The 17,681-nt window shown below is 32.8% G+C and overlaps 1 long non-coding RNA gene across 4 annotated transcripts in view; it reads left to right on the top strand.

The window, feature by feature from the left end:
• The window catches only part of LOC143067269 (uncharacterized), an 87,245-nt gene that overhangs the window by 8,498 nt on the left and 61,066 nt on the right, over positions 1 to 17,681 (top strand). For all 4 annotated transcript variants that reach the window (XR_012975901.1, XR_012975902.1, XR_012975904.1 and 1 more), the window contains exon 2: positions 11,980 to 12,019. This is a non-coding gene — a long non-coding RNA (uncharacterized LOC143067269). The remainder of the gene's footprint in view (positions 1 to 11,979; positions 12,020 to 17,681) is intronic.

Raw genomic sequence — 17,681 nt, 5'->3', positions numbered from 1 at the left:
CCTTGACCTCATTTTCATGGTTCAGTGGTTATAGTTAAATTTTTGTGTTTTGGTCTATTTTTCTCATACTATATGCAATAGGTCTACTATATTTGTTGTATGGAATGATTGTGTGTACCTATCTAGCGGTCAGATGTCATGTGACCTTGACCTCATTTTCATTTTTCAGTGGTCAAAGTTAAGTTTTTGAGTTTTGGTCTTTTTATCTAATACTATATGCCATAGGTCATCTAAATTTGGTGTATGGAAATATTTTATGATCTTTATGTCAGTCGCGCAGGTTTTATTTGACCGTGACCTCATTTTAACGGTTCATTGCACAGTGTTAAGTTTTTGTGTTTTGGTCTATTGTTCTTAAACTATAAGTAATAGGTGAACTATATATGTTGTATAGAAGCATTGTTAGCTGTACATGTCTGCCTGGCATGGTTCATCTGACCTTGACCTCATTTTCAAGGTTTATTGGTCTTTGTTTAGTTATCTTGGTTAATGTTAAGTTTATGTGACAGTTGTAATAAAGCTTAGCTATATACTTAGGACTATCAACATAATATCAATGATTAGTATAGAAGGCGAGACATTTCAGCGTGTGCACTCTTGTATTAAGTAAATGGGAATTTTCTCTAGGGGAAAAGACCAAATTTCGGCTGTAATTTGAGGCAAACAATATCACTGGCATTTCAATTGATGTATAAACATATAATCAGGGGTGTGGAAATATTTGTTGTGAGCACTTGTCCCTGGGCAAGTAAAACTGTAAATTTTACTTGTCCGTAAAAAAAGTTACTTGCCCTAATGGTCTCAACAAAATATTGAAGTGGGTTAACATCAATGGGACAGAAACTTAACAGCAAACCAACCAATGAGATAACATTGCAGAGGACGATTTTACAGCAGTTTTTGTAATTAAAATTGTACCCAGTAGGTACATATACTAAATTAAGAGGACAGTTAATGAACATGGTGAAGTTTTGGTGTTTCTCTCAACTGACACACGTTTTTTTTTCTTTCATAATTGTCTTGAGGGGCAATTCAATCATCTCTTCTATTTACCACTTTGACAACAAATGATGCTGACCTGTCTTCTAAAGATAAGACAACAAATTATTTATTTTACGAATTTCCATCCAAGATAGCCAGGGCAATCTAATTTACACTATGTCTGAAATTCTGGCTTTCAAATCTTTTTTAAAATACGTGCTCTTCTCCATCTGCGTTTTAGGTTTTCTACTCGACTCCTAACTCTTTTTGTTTTGCTTGACCGGTGTCTTTAATATTTAATATTTATCAATCTGACTGTCGATACAAAAACTAAAGAAATTAAAAACCAATTGTTCAGAGAACAATTGAAGGTCTTTCCATCAAAACAATGTATTTTGATATGAAAAGTTGTGAAACTAAGTTTAAAATGTCATTTCAATCGTCAAATGATAGCTCCTAGTAAGCTGATTCCAAAAATATATTGTTTCCATACATTTTTTTTTTAAATAAGGGAGATAATTTGTTACTTCCGGTTTGAAAAATGTTACTTCCGATTATATTTGAATATTTACTTGACACTGATTCCAAAAATATCTGGTTCTATATACTTTTATATTAATAAAGTACAAAAAAATAGCTATTTCCGGTTTACAAAAGGTCACTTCCGGTTGTTTTTTACAAGGTTAAATGGTTTGATATCTTTTTCTAAAAGTTGTATATCTTTATCATGTATACATATAGAATTAAAGCAAAGGTCAAAATCTAGAACGTCAAATTAAGCTATGACCTTGAGATCAATTTCAAGGTCATAAACCAAGGACCTCAAATCAAAAGACCATAGGTCTTTATTATATTTAGTTAATGAGTTATATCACCAAACGCGTATTTTTAAATACAAGAGGGGAGAAAACTCCCTTTTACATTCAACGTACGCTTGCAATCAAAATTTACATCTTACGACATGTCGCAACTAACAATTTAGTAAAAATAATTTGTTGATATCTTATACAGTCTTTGGATATAAGTGAAAATAAGCCAAATTCAAATATTAGAATATGACCTTGACCTTTGACCTTGACCTAATTTTCATTTTTTTGGACCAAGGACCTCAAATCAAAAGATCCTAGGTCTCTATCACTTATGATTTATAAGATAGAAATTCATATCACTTATATCAGATGCATAAGGGGAAATAACTCTCATATGGAGCGGTCATATCGCTTCGGTCAAAATAGGACAAATCATGCGAAGGACATAACGAACAATTTTGTAAAATAAATTTGTCATAATCTTTTACGGTTGCGAAGGAGATGCGCTAACAAGGAAAACAGTGTTTGGGGAGATAACTCCTACAAAGAAAAGTATTCGTTTACGCAGGGTAAATTTCAAAAGCGCATAAACTGTTCGATATCATATACCAAATATCTAAGCGACATATTGCGAAACAAATGTTTATCGCAAGAACAAAATTAGGCGGAAGAAAAAAAAAAAAAAAAAAAAATAATCAGAAGAAAAACAATAGGTCTTTCCACAGAAAAGTGGAAAGACCTAATGATACTTCCGGTGAATAATGAATAAAACCTAATCGACGATCCCGGGTCAATGGACAAAGTCAATGCAATGTTACGCGACTTGGGTTCGCATACCTATTTTTTTTTCAATTTTGTTATCGATCTATTTCGGTATTATGTAATATTTATTCTTGGCCATTGATGTTTTTACTCGCTGACTATTGGTTTCTTTACATAAATTAAACATCTTTATACGTTTTGGAATTAATTCTATATTTTTGTTGGATTCGAACTTTGTCTTGTATATTTTTTTTACTTGTCCATGGGCAACCGAGACAAAAATAATTACTTGTCCGGTTGTTCAAATGTACGAGTCGGGCGAGTCGGGCATAGCATTTCCACACCCCTGATGATATACCTTGGGTGATTCAAAGCACTTTTTTTATTATTAGGAGTTTCTACGACTTTTTAAAAGGAGACATGGTTTAATAAGCTTGTAAACAGGACAAGAGGGGTAACAATTAATATTGATTGGTTAACTTCCAGTGATGGTTATTATAAATTATATGTATAATTTTGACTGGATAATATAAAAAAGAAGATGTGGTATGATTGCCAATGAGACAACTATCCACAAAAGACCAAAATAACACAGACATTAACAACTATAGGTCACCGTACAGCCTTCAACAATGAGCAAAGCCCATACCGCACAGTGAGCTATAAAAGGCCCCGATAAGACAATGTAAAACAAGTCAAACGTGAAAACTAACGGCCTTATTTATGTAAAAAAATGAACGAAAACAAATATGTAACACATAAACAAACGACAACCACTGAATTACAGGCTCCTGACTTGGGACTTTTCTCATGCTAAGTTTTTCTTTAATTGTTTACATTTATGAATTTTGTTTGTTTTTTTGAAAAATTACTATTTAACAAAAACACTTATAAAAGACTCATTGGGGAAAAACAAAGGTGGTATTACCCCTTCATGAAGCCTTTAAAAGGTCATTACTTCAATACTGCCACTTTATATTTTGCCAAAAATCTAGGTACTCAAAGGTTTTTACTTTCATTCCATTGATTTGTTTGAAATATACAGTTTGATTTTTTAAAGCAAACAATGCTTGTTCAACTGTAATTCAAGAGAGGATTAGCAAGCTATAAACCAAGGTTTAATTCACCATTTTCTACATAAGAAAATGCCTGTGCCAATTCAGGAATATGACAGTTGTTTTCCTTTGTTTGATGTGTTTGAGCTTTTGATTTTGCCATTTGATAAAGGACTTTCCGATTGGGAATTTTCCTTGGAATTCAGTTTTTTTGTTATTTTACTTTTTAGCTCACCTGGCCCTTCGAAGTGAGCTTTTCTCATCACTTGGCTTCCAGCCTCAGGGCGTCGTCGTCGTTAACTTTTTCAAAAATCTTCTCTGAAACTACTGGGCCAAATTTAACCAAACTTGGCCACAATCGTCATTGGCGTACATGTATCTAGTTTAAAAAATGTGTCCAGTGACCTGGCCAACCATCCAGGATGGCCACCAACACTAAAAATAGAACATAAGGGTAAAATGTAGATTTTGGCTTATAACTCTGAAACCAAAGCATTTAGAACAAATTTGACATGGGGTAAAATTGTTTATCAAGTAAAGATCTATCTGCCCTGAAATCTTCAGATTAATCAGAGAACTGGTTGTTGGGTTGCTGTCCCTGAATTGGTAATTTTAAGAAAATTTTGCCGTTTTTTGGTTATTATCTTGAATATTATTATAGATAGATATAAATGGGAAACAGCAAAAATGTTCAGCAAAGTAAGATCTACAAATAAGTCATCATGAACAAAATGGTCAGTTGACCCCTGAAAGAGTTATTGCCCTTTATAGTCATTTTTTACCAATTTTACGTGAATTTTTGAATCTTTTACAAAAATCTTTTCTGAAACTACTAGGCCAAATTTAACCAAACATAGCCACAATCATAATTAGGGCATCTAGTTTTAAAAATGTGTGCGGTGACCCAGCCAACCAACCAACCAAGATGGCCACCATGGCTAAAAATAGAACATAGGGGTAAAATGTAGATTTTGGCTTATAACTCTGCAACCAAAGGCAAAGCATTGAAAGCAAATCTGACATGGCGTAAAATTGTTTATCAAGTCAATATCTAACTGCCGTGAAATTTTCATATAAATTGGACAACTGGTTGTTTGGTTGCTGGCCCCCGATGGGTAATTTTTAAAGAAATTTTACTGTTTTGGGTTATTATCTTGAATACTATTATAGATAAAGATAAACTGTTTACAGCAATAATGTTCAGCAAAGTTAGATCTACAAATAAGTCAACATGACCAAAATGGTCAGTTGACCCCTTAAGGAGTTATTGCCCTTCATATTCAATTTTTAACAATTTTTATTCATTGGTAAATTTTTATAAATTTTTACAAAATATTTTCCTCTGTAACTAAAGGGCCAAGTTTATCATAGATAGAGAAAATTGTAAGTGGCAAGAATGTTTAGTTAAGTAAGATCTACAAACACATCACCATCACCAAAACACAATTTTGTCATGAATCCATCTGTGTCCTTTGTTTAATATGCACATAGACCAAGGCTCTTGTTACTTTGTAGGATAGTTGAAAAGTGTCATCTGCAAATATATCACATCTAATTTATAATAATCTGTTCAGAATAAAAAAAATCATTACAGTGCTGCTAAACAAATGAAACCACAAACATTAAATTGATAAATATGCACATTTAATGAAAGAATGTCTGCAGTTATAGAAAGCAGAAATTCTGTCTTTCTACATGCTTCTATCAAGAGGCTTACTTTAAATTAGAGTTCACAAAGCAAAGTAATGAATAGGAGACATGTTTAACAGTAGTGCAATGCACAACATAAAGTTGTATAAAATTTCCATACAGAAAAAACCGGTTAGAACCAGACTACAAATAAACAAACTGATATTAATCCCCAATGATAATGATTGAACAAGAAAACCAACAATGTTCTCATTAGAATACAGATCACATGATAATGATTGAACAACAAGAAAACCAACAATGTTCTCATTAGAATACAGATCACATGATAATGATTGAACAACAAGAAAACCAACAATGTTCTCATTAGAATACAGATCACATGTTTATTATAAACATATCTAACTATAACTATTTATAGTGGATTGGGAAACAGGTGAGTGCAACTTTAGACTTATATTAATCCCTTTCCACTTTGCAGGTGCAAATGCTGCCTTGTAGCTGCATCAGCCTGCTTTTTTTCTAAATCTACAAGGGTGCCTTTAACAGGCAAGAGATATAGCTCTCTTTCAACACGGGTCAGTCATTTATTGTCCCCTTCAGATGGACTATCATCATTTTTATGCAGTTAAGCTGCATTATGCGAGCACCCTAGATTTGTGTTCTACCCAATAAATGCTGAAATGCTTGCCATTGTTATTACTTAGCTGGCTACTATGTTATATATAACTAATTGAACACTTTTTTAATACTTTTTATTCTGGATTACAAAAAATATGACCAGAAAAAACTTAAATGATCGTCGATTTATCCAAAAGTTTTGAAGTTACACATAGGAAGTAGTGCTTATTAAGAATCCTTGTGCAGTTCATTATGACTTGTGCTTCTAGCCAAGATGTCAAAGAACAATTGTATGAACTATTTAATTGCCGAAAATCTCTTAAGACAAGTAGTTTAGATTTCCCAAATGGCAAAAGTCGTAGGGATATTGTTTGTCATCAATACGTAGTACAACTACGTCAGTAGTCTATTATATAATAAGTTCAACTGTTCATGCTGTTGGCGGCAATTTCAAATTAGAAAAAGAAACTTTCGTAGCTTTTCAATTTAGAGGCATGTGTGTAAATTAGGGGTGGTCCGAGGTCCTCGACCTTCCACTTTTGCAAGCGGAATTTCGAGTAGGATAGTTGGTTTCTAGCTACGCCCGACGTAGTTGCCTTCCACTTGAAAGAAAATAAGAAATTACTTTGCAAACCTTTTCACCATGTTCACCAAAGTCTCCAATTAAACGAGCTAAAAACTTATTTTAATCATTATTATTTATGACAGCGATATTCATTTTGTTCAACTGCTAGCTTTATACAGAAAATCGCCGACAAATATTGTATAAATTCGAGTAAAATCGTATCTGATTGACAAAAACAACATTGTAAACACATAACAATGGCAGCCGTGAAGACAAAATTTTACAATATCGGGTACGATTCCGGAAGCGGATAAGGATAATTCCGGGTTTGGCGATCAATTACTAAATAAATCAAAGCAGATGAAAAAATAAATCTATGCATGGTAAATGAATATAAACACTAGAAGATATATGTAAAAGAAAGAAAAAGCAGACAAATATTTTATACAGCAGTGGCGGATCCAGATATCTACATAAGTGGGGGCCCACTGACTGACCTACAATGTAAGAGGGGGCCCGCTTCAGTCATGATTCCCTATATAAGTAACCAAATTTTTCCCAAAAAGGGGGGGCCCGGGCCCCAAGCCCCCCTACACCCGCCTCGGTACAGAAACTCAAAATTACTTTTTGACAAATTTTGATTTAAAAATCCAATACAACGTGACAGCTGGGAACAGTATATCTAAAAATATACATATTCATGGTCACAGTCTAAATTTTCTTTATCAGTGATAAATGATGATAATGCATGTGAGATGCTTTTAAAGTGTAAACATATTACTGCAATTTCAAAGGGTTATTTGTTTTTCTCAATTTTGAAGGGTCAATTAAAGTAGCTGAAAGTGTCTTTCTTTATTTTCACAAATAATGCAACTATATTATTTATACTTAAATGTAAGTAAATCATATGATATATAGGTGGCATTCTTTGGGCCACTCTACCCCTCCTGTTTGATAACTTGGAAACGGTCCAGCTCCCTACCCCTAAACCATATGAGGGGAAGATCCAGGATTTTAGGTTAGGAAGGGGTGCAAACTTAAATTTTCGCCGAGCAGAGCGAGGCTAAAAAAATTTGAGGTAAAATTATCGGAATATTCTTTATTAAGCTGAGAACAACCCATGCTTTGCAAATTTAAGGGGGGGAGGGGGGGGGGGTGCAACCTTATATATTCATGTTTGTGACAATATGAAAAATCAAATGAAATATAGAAAGAGTCGCTGGGGGGGTCACCCACCCTTCCTGTTTTAGAATTTAAAAATGGTCCAGATCCCCACCCCTAAACCATATATTTTCATGTATGGGACAATATAACAAATCAGATGAAATATAGGGGAGTCCCTTGGGTCACCCCACCCCCTCCTGTTTGAGAATTTGAAACCTGTTGAGATCGCCACCCCTTCACCATATATTCATGTACGGGACAATATAACAATCCAAATGAAAGATAGGGGAGTCCCTGAGGTCACTGTACACCCTCCTGTTTGAGAACTTGAAAATGGTCAAGATCCTTACCCCTACACCATATATACTCATACTTAACTATACAATATAACAAATCAAATAAAATAACTATAACTAATTAAATGAAATATAGATGGAATCCCTGGGGTCACCCTACCCCTCCTGTTTGAAAACTTTGAAACCAATGAGATCCCCACCCCTAAACCATATATATTCATGCATGGGACAATATAACAAATAAAATGAAATTTAGGGGAAGTCCCTAGGGTCACCCTATCCCCAGTGGCGGATCCAGAAATTTTCGTAAGTGGGGGCCCACTGACTGACCTAAGAAGGGGCCTGCTCCAGTCACGCTTCAGTGATTCCCTATTTAAGCAACCAATTTTTTCCCAAAAAGGGGGGGGGGCCTCAATCCTCTGCCTACCCCTACCTGTTTGAGAACATGAAAACCGTTGAGATCTCCACCCCTAAATTATATATATTCATATGTATAGGACAAAATAACAAATCATTTACATTTACTTTGGGCAGGTTAGTCAGACCTCACCTTTGATCCCTGTTGTAGTGAACATTTGTCTGATTCGTGTCTCATAACGTTTGTACTATAGAACAAAAACTCAGTTTTCTTTCCAGGGAAACCAGTCCGTTCAACTACCAAGTAGAACAACTGCAATCATTGGGAACTTGTACCACTGCAGACTCACCATAAAAAATATACATTGATATATGCATTGCTTTTGAAACCTTGATAACATATAAATTATTTGCCTTAATAAATAAATCATTACATAAACATGAATGGACTATATATGAATGTTTAATGTTGAGACAACATTGCCACAGTTTTCATTATTACGAATGCCTTGGTTTTTGGTTAACTGCCTTCAGCGCTTACAGCGCTTTGATTTAAGACTATACTTGCAAAGGGTGTCAAGGGAGAGCCGAAAATTCAGTCTATGAAATTTTCTCCCTGGAACAGGGATCGAACCAGAATTTTTCTGTTAGTAGTCTGATGCACTAACCACTACGCCACGGGTGGATTTATCTGCTTTTTGTAACTACAGACATTAAAGCTTTGATAACAAGTATCCTTGTAAAGTAAGATTGTCCTGACTCACTTGTAAATGTAGAGACTCAATGAATGTAATTCACAACTTTTAATTTTCAAGTAATCCATTAACATTAAAAAAAGTATCATGTATTGTAATAAAACTTCAGAAAAGCTTTTCCATTTGTTTCTACATTGAAAAAAACTTAAATTGATTTTTAATGATGAATCATAAATCTATACATTTTTGTATATTTTTTTACTTATTCATGCTTGTGACTCACGATAAAGTGCAATCACATTTCAATCCAGATCAAAGTCATGTTGCTTTACATCAAATTTGACATAATTTCCATTAATACCCATTTTCTATTGAACAAAGTTCTAGGTTTTTGTAATTTGTTACCTTGATAGAGTGAGCTTTAGATAAAGTTTGACTTTGAATTTCTTCCCTTTGACTATTCGTGATCATGATAATACAACCTTTATCAATATTTTATATAAACAGATTAAAAGATAAATATCCCAGACTATATAGCATGAAATATCTTTGAAATGTATCATGAAATTGATGACTGCAGGTGCTTGACATTTTATATTAATTTAGCAAGTCTTGTAGTTCGTTTTAATTAATTCATCTTTGAAAAAAAACCCACATTTGTTCTTTGACATGTCAAACATGCTTCAATTGATAGTATGTACATGTAATTTTTCTAAACTTCAACCTCTTTTGAGATACTTGTAACTTATAAAGCAACTCACCCCGTAAAATCATGGGCTAACTAATTAACTTATAACATGTATTGTATGTATTTATAAAATTTGTTTGACAACTGATAAAGAATAAGTTCATAAAATGTTTACAGTTTTCTCCATAATATTGGTCACTTGTAAATTGATTTTATTTGAAAAAAATTATAATTTTAAATAGAAGATGTAGTATGATTGCAATGTGACAACCCTCCCTAACAGACAAAATGACACAGAAATGAGCAACTATGAGTCACCATCTGGCCTTCAACAATGAGCAAAGCCAAAACCGCAAGGTCAGCTATATAGGGCCCCTAAATAACAATTGTTAAACAATTCAAACAAGAAAACTAATGGCCTAAATTGTGTACAAAATAATGAACCAAAAAACAAATATATGGCTATAGTGTGTGATAACATTTTGTGAGGGAATTCGATGTTTGCTATACCACTGTTCATTTCAACGCACTTTATCAATATGAATGAAATTTTTTGCAGTGTTTTAAGAAATAATATTACTTTAAAATCATGTACCATTTGTGAACTATCAAATATTTTATAAGGACAAATTTTCTGTATAAAGTCCATAATTGTGTGAACTTTTGAAGCTCAAACTTTTTATAGCTTTAAATACGCCAATGAAAGGTCCGAAAACTATACCAATACAGAACGATATATTTTTGAAATTGTAGCAAAACTTTTTGTCGACAAATTTTAATTCGTCATTGCATAAATATGAACTTGAAATATCTGTCATTTTCTCCCTACCCAGTTTACCCCTATTACTTATTATAATGTGGACTGGACATTGTTATTGAATCTTATGCAATTTGATTGGATTAAGTTCTTTTTGATTACCTTCAAACTGTTCATGCTTTTCGTCCAAGTATATTGATTAAATCAAACTGTGCGTGAATGTGTACAGTAAATTAAATGACCTGCATGCTGGACACTGGACTAGTCCATATTACGTTTTATCTATGAAACTTAAGGTATGAAAGGTAACAATTGCCACTTTTTTATATTTTCACATAATTTTCCGAATTCACATTATATAAAATATTTTTGAAAGCCTCTTGCGAAGAAAAAAGGGAAAGTTTACTGTTTTTACGTTCGATTCCATTAAAAACACCATTTTTTCGAATATAAATGCAGAAAAACATTTTATGCACGGCTACGCCAGGTAAAATTGTTGTTTATCCTAACAAAAAAATGCATTTTTCAGTTTCATTCGAATATTATAATAATAATAAATCCCAAATTTATGTAGTCATTAGATAAAGTACTTATATATACGATCTGCCTATTTTTGGACATCAAAAGACAATACGATCGTTTTAAGGTCAATTTTGTCTACCTCACACAATCTTGTTAGGCACTATAATGAAAAACATGAATTCCATCTTTTTGGACTAGGTTTGATAGCTTTAATATGGCAAGATGATTCAGTGGTAAGGGCAGATACATGTAATATCTCATTAAAATGCTGATGTTATTTTGGCATTGTTGCTTATTATTGGCACTCAGAAATATTCAGAAAAGTCAGTAACATCTCATTAAAGATTCTGTGAATATAAAAGCATTGGTGAAGATCATGCAATTGTTAAAGCTAGCCTAATTTACTGCAGCTATGTACATACAATTCCAGACAAATGAAGACTTTCTGTCATCAATACAATCTGTCTTATCAAAGTTCTGTGGATTTATCTATTTTTGTGGATATCATTTTCATGGATTGAGGACAATTTTCGTGGAATACTCATTTAATGTAGCCTACATATATAGTCCTATACAAGAAAAACAGAAATTTAACTAACCCACACCAAATTTTAGGGGCCATTGGCGAGTGGGCTTCTGCTAATTTCAAACCCTAGGGTTCAAAATACCATATGACACCGGCCCTGAAATAATATTTATTTATGAAATTTCTCTTATGGTTATTATTTTGAAAAATATTATAGTTAAAAAGAAACTTTAAAGAGAAAAAAATGTTCAGTAAAGTAAGATCTACCAATTAGCTAGGTCTTGAACCAAATTCGTAAATTAATTTCTAATAGGATTTATTACCAATGAAAGACTATTTATCAGTAAAATTTTAAGGCTTTTTTTTTTACAAAACTATGATAGACAGACAGAAAATTTGAAAGGCAAAATTGTTCAGCAAAAATGATTTACAAATAAGGCAGCAGGACAGAAGTGTCAATTAAACTTTAAAGGATCGAGTTATTGGCCTTGGTGGTTTTTTTTTTAAAAGTTTTTCAATTTTTTTTTTCAGAAACTAGAGAGAAACATCAAACAGCCAAAATCTTCAACAAGTAAGTAAAGTCAGATGACTGAAATCATCAATTGCTCTGTTGTCATAGTTATAGGGTTAACAAATGAATTGTCAGTATTGACCATTAATTATTAGTTTAAACATATTTATTTATAGTGGATTGGAAAACAAGTTTTGCAACTTATATTAATCCCTTTCCACTTTGCAGGTGCGAGTGCTGCCTTGTAGCGGCATTAGCCTACTCTTTTTTCGAAATCTCCAAGGGTGTCTTTAACGTGCAAGAGATATGGCTCTCTCATTAATTGTTGTTATAAACTTTTAAAAAAAAATTTATGAGACCAATGGCCATATCTTTGTCAGCATCATTTGCATAAACTTGAAATTAATACTACTTTTATGGCATAAACAAATGAAATCATTACGCTTTGATCCACTGAGAATTCATTTCTTAATTTCATTCTGTTATACAGATATTATGTAACAAAGATACATCCTTTATATAACTGTCATTTAAATCATTTTATCACCATCATATGGATTGCTAGATTAATTGTATGGTTTCCTGCCAGGCACAGTTAATTATTAAAGATATTTGATAATGTTGTAATATTGAAGTAGTTTGTTAGAATTAGCTCCCTTTTATCGATGAAATGTATCACCATGTAAGTATGATGTATTGTCTGCCCTGTATTTGATCTCACTAATAAATCAAATTGTCTGGATATTTGTCTATAAAATCACACAAATGCTTGTCATATCAATATATTCCTGTAAAACACATTTGATTGATCCAATCTATTGTAACTTTACCTTCCCAGCTTTGTAGATATTTTTTTTGTGAAATTGACAAAAAATGGTTTAATTCTGAGTGAAAAGAGAAATTTTATGCAGAACTTTTTCCAATATTTTCCTTCGTATTAAAATACAGTAATCATAGATCTGTAGTTTAGATTTCTAAAGGGTCACAATTTATGTGAATGCTGATAGTTTTCCATATAACTGTAGTTCAAGTTTCACAACTTGGATTTTTCTTTCTCTTCATCTAACGACTTCTTACTACATTATACAGTTATTGGGTTTTCCATAGAAAATTGCATGTTATTACTATGAACTTTTCAATATTTGATTTAAATTCATGTTTTCAAAGATTAGTTCCACAGGGCTTTTCTCTTTGTTATCTAAATCATTTCAGTTTGAGTGATGTAAGAAAAAACCCAATTTTGACATTATGTTTTAGTACTATTTCTTCTTTATTTGGTTCTTCTCATACAACTTTGTCTGGGTTTAAACTTTTTATGTTTTGACAATGTCTTATGATATATGGCATTAAAGGTGTATGTAATTCAACAGTTAATATATTGTTTCTCACTCTAGGAGCTTGTTTTGGGCTATATTGAAATCACTTTGTCTGTTTCTGCCTTTGTCCATGTACATGTTTGTCCAACAATATTTTCATCATCTGATTTTTCTCCCAAGTCTACTGATAAGTGATCATATTGACTTCACTAGCTTCACATTGATGTGGTGTAAGTACAAAATTTAGAAAGCACTTTTCAGACCTGTTTAAAAGTACTTACCTATAAGTCTGAATCTCCCTTTGGTATCTTTCTCCTGTCTTTTACTTCCTGTTTTCTTATACTGATTTATTGATATGTTGAATGAACTTATAATTTTGGTAACACATTTCTCCAGTTCCACTTAACAAATAGACTGTGTATTTGGTCAATGGCCTAACAATAATGAGTTGTAAGGTGTATAGATTTGAAGTTCTTTCATACGTGTTATTTCAGATTTTAGATACTTTGAATAAGAGTGGTCGATGGTCAAGTGGTCTAAGTTCTACTACTGTAATCACTAGCCAATCAACACTGAGGTTGTGAATTTGAACCCAACTCTTGCAGGTGCACTTGACTCCAATCTTAATTGACTAGGATTGTCAGTTTTCTTATCGTAGGTTAGCGGTTTTCTCAGGCACTTCAGCTTCCTCCACCAATAAAGACTGGCTGTGACGAAACAATCTAAAGTGTTGTTTAAAAGTGGTGTTAAAACACAATCAATCAATCAATCAATAAAGAGTTGGGTATTCTTAGCTGATAAAGGTTAAGTTTGACCAGGAAACTGTAAATGGCCAGACACTGGACATGCTGAAAATGGCCTAGCTGGAGCATTGTTAGCATTGCAATGTGTGCATTCTTAAAAAATAAAAAGAACAATCTTCCCACTTAGTTTATAAGTATCTAAGTACAATGTATATTGCCTATAAGCACTTCTGAAAAACATGACATTTATAAGTATTGTTTACTTGCAGCTATATAAGTGAAGGTCATAGACGGAATACTATTTCTGTAAATGTCTTTAGGCATTATATAGTTAGATGCATAATAACTGAGGGTTGTACATAGATGAGAACTGAGAAGTAAAATACCAAGTATTTTTTGTGGGCTTGTGTGATTGTGGAATTCTATCTATTTCATATTGGTACCTCTCCAAACTATGTTTTTTGGTATAAGAGATATGCACTATTAATTGTTATGATTTGAATGTTTCATTTATCTTGTGATATTTTCAGTAATTGGAAAAATGAAAATTGTGAAAAAACATTTGTAAAGAAAAGGTTGACTTTGAATTATGTAAGCACCATGATGTTCACCTTCATTTCTTGTCAGATTAGATATCTTGTTAAAATGATACTTCATTTGCAATCACTTAATGCCCATTGCTGTTTTTGGCTAACTTGTAGTTGCCTTTTTTAAACAATTTTTCTTAAGGCCAATACACTAAACACCTTAAATCTATTTGCACTCCATTACAGGACTTACTAGACATGCTGATAAAATAAGATGTCATAAAAGAAAGTTTGAAAGTCTTGACATCTGAAGGCAAAACTAATTGTTGTAATATTTTGGTAGTAGTTCAAGTGTCACAAATTTTCAGGTCAATTGTCAATGATTCCAAAAATAGGGATATCCTATAAAGTCTTGTCCAGATGGAACCAAAATTATCTTTTGTCATTTACAGAATTCAGTTGAATTAAAAATTATTTCTTATATAAATAGAAAAAAGTGGTAACAGGCTCCTGGCGTAGATGTTCTGATGGAAAAAGGGGGAGGGGTATCTGGGTTAATGACCCCATATGCCTTTAATAGTTAAACTGCAATCTGAATCTTGTCTATAGTCAAGGTTTGTAAGAACTGCCTAGCTACAGCCATGTATGGGTAAAATTCATCAATGAAAAAATCATGTAAATGGAAATTTACTACAAGACTGATTATAACAGCTAGAAATAGGACAAATGTTAAAAAGAATGTGTCGAAGCTTAATGATTTTTAGGTGGCAGACGTAGTTTCTTGTTTATAAATGTCTATGGTTTTGATGTTTATATCTTGCCCATAAGTCTGTTGTCTTATAATGACACTAGTTTCATGGTTCAGGGACTGTTTAAAAAAACTCTTGTCTTGCCTGCGACATAAGTTGCAGAAGGTGAGCCATAGGAGGTGTTTTCCTGGTGGTGACTGTAACAACAATTGTTAAGTTTTCTTCAAGTTATACTTGACCATAAATATGTCTTATACCACATGTTTATGCCTCAGTCAGTCAGTGGTCAATGTTAAAGTTGGTTTCTTAGATACCATACCCATTAGATCAGCAATAATCTGACATTAACCTTTTATTTGTCATTGATAATGTTAGGTTTGTCCCTGTGTAATGAAACTTTGATCTTAAAAACTTAATTACAACATAAAATTTCTATTATGATTAGTAAAGCAGGGATTGTGATTGTGCACTCTTATTTATGTGTAGCTACTGATATATAAAATGGAGATGCAATATGACTTCCATTAACTATCTACCCTCTGAGAGACCAAATGACTAAAGAACAGTGTACAGCATTCAGCAATGAACAAAACCCAAATGGCTTAGTGTAACTTTAAAAGGCCAGAAAAAGACAAATGTCCAACAATTCAAGTGAGAAAACTTACAGCCTGATTTAAGTGCCAAAATAAAAAGGAAACATACACATTAATGATATACAGCAACAAATGACAACCACTAAATTACTGGCTTTTGGCTTGGGACAGGAAAATAGAGAGTACAGGGTATAAGGAAGCTGGCTTGTCATGTTTTGGAATTTTGGTCAGATTTCGGAATCCTCTGGTTTTATCCATTTGTTTGCCTGAACAAATTTTGCCCTGTGACCCCCATTTTTCTTTTTATAATTCTTTCACATGTATATAATGATAAGCTGTCTGTTAAAGTCTTAATAAAATTTTAATTATTTTTTAATAGTTTTTGAGGACTTAAACTTGTCAATGATAAAGCTATGAAAAGTCAAGAGAGAACATTTTTCCTCCAAAATTTCAATGGCTTATATCTCGAAAACAAGCATGGTGACCTTTGCTCTTTTGATTCCTTTATTAATCCCCTATCAATATATGCTAGTGTTTTTAAAAGTTGATTATTTTAAAACTGAGAAGCAAGCTAACTCCCTTAAAAACTTATTTGCTCGGACCAAATCCTTCTGGTAACCTTGTACAGCAGTGTAACAGTTCAATATAAAAACAAACTTCAAAATAAGTTGAATAGGCTAAACACATCAGATCAATACAAAGCACCAAAAAACAACACAAAAAGACACTAAGTACAGATCTGGGAATATTCACAGAACTTTACCAAAAGACAATCTTTTATCATTCATTGATAATACCTCTTTAAACAGTAATTATGTCAATTCTTCAGTTTTCTCAGCAGCTGTCAAAGAGATTGTAATTGGAACTTTCTTTTTTTTTTTTTTCAAATTCTGTTTTAAGTGTAATTTTTTGCAAAATTGAATGATGGAATTTCTCACATGTTGTGTTTAGTTACATTGGCAAAAAGTTTCTCCTTGTTTGTGACAAACTTGGAGAAAACGTAATTGTGATAAATTAGTGATATTATGGGATATGACAATGCCAACTGATGTAGGGAGATAAAGATTATCCTGTCTGACAGTGAGGAAACCTCTCCTGCCAATTACATAGTGATATATGGAAGCTATTGTCAAATATTATGTAACATGATGGAGTGATGTTGTAGATGATGTCATTACATTAGTGTCATCTTGTTTTATTGGAGTCGTGTAACATGCACTTTGTCTGTACTACAAATCTATCATGCTCTTTACTACATGTACTTTTCCCTCAAGGCTAAGCTGGTGGTCATTGGTCCTTTTAATTTACTGGTCTATGTATTATCTCTTTGATGTTAACTGTCTTGACTGATTCTGCTATCCGACTTTCAAGGAAACCCAAGAAATGGCATTTTGGCAGTTCGATATTGCTGTAGTGAACATTTGTTACTCTATGTAGGAAATATCAGCCAGATTACCTCCCTTATGTACATTGGACTGTCAGGTTTTGTGTATGGAAGATTTGCAGATACTCATTAATTTGCTAATCTGATGAAAAGTGTGTTGGCCAGACATTGCAGTTTTTGGTTATTATCTTGAATATTATTATAGAAAGAGATAAACTGTAAACAGCAATAATGTTCAGCAAAGTAAGATCTACAAATAAGTCAAACGTGACCAAAATTGTCAGATGACCCCCTTAACATCTGAAGGAGTTCTTTACCCTTTATAGTCAATTTTTAACAATTTTTCGTAAATTTGTGTAATCTTTTACAAATGTCTTCTCTGAAACTACTGAGACAAATTTAACCAAACT

This window comes from Mytilus galloprovincialis, chromosome 3 (genome assembly GCF_965363235.1).
Source record: "Mytilus galloprovincialis chromosome 3, xbMytGall1.hap1.1, whole genome shotgun sequence".
NCBI lineage: Eukaryota > Metazoa > Mollusca > Bivalvia > Mytilida > Mytilidae > Mytilus > Mytilus galloprovincialis.
This window is presented reverse-complemented; position numbering and strand designations above follow the sequence as displayed.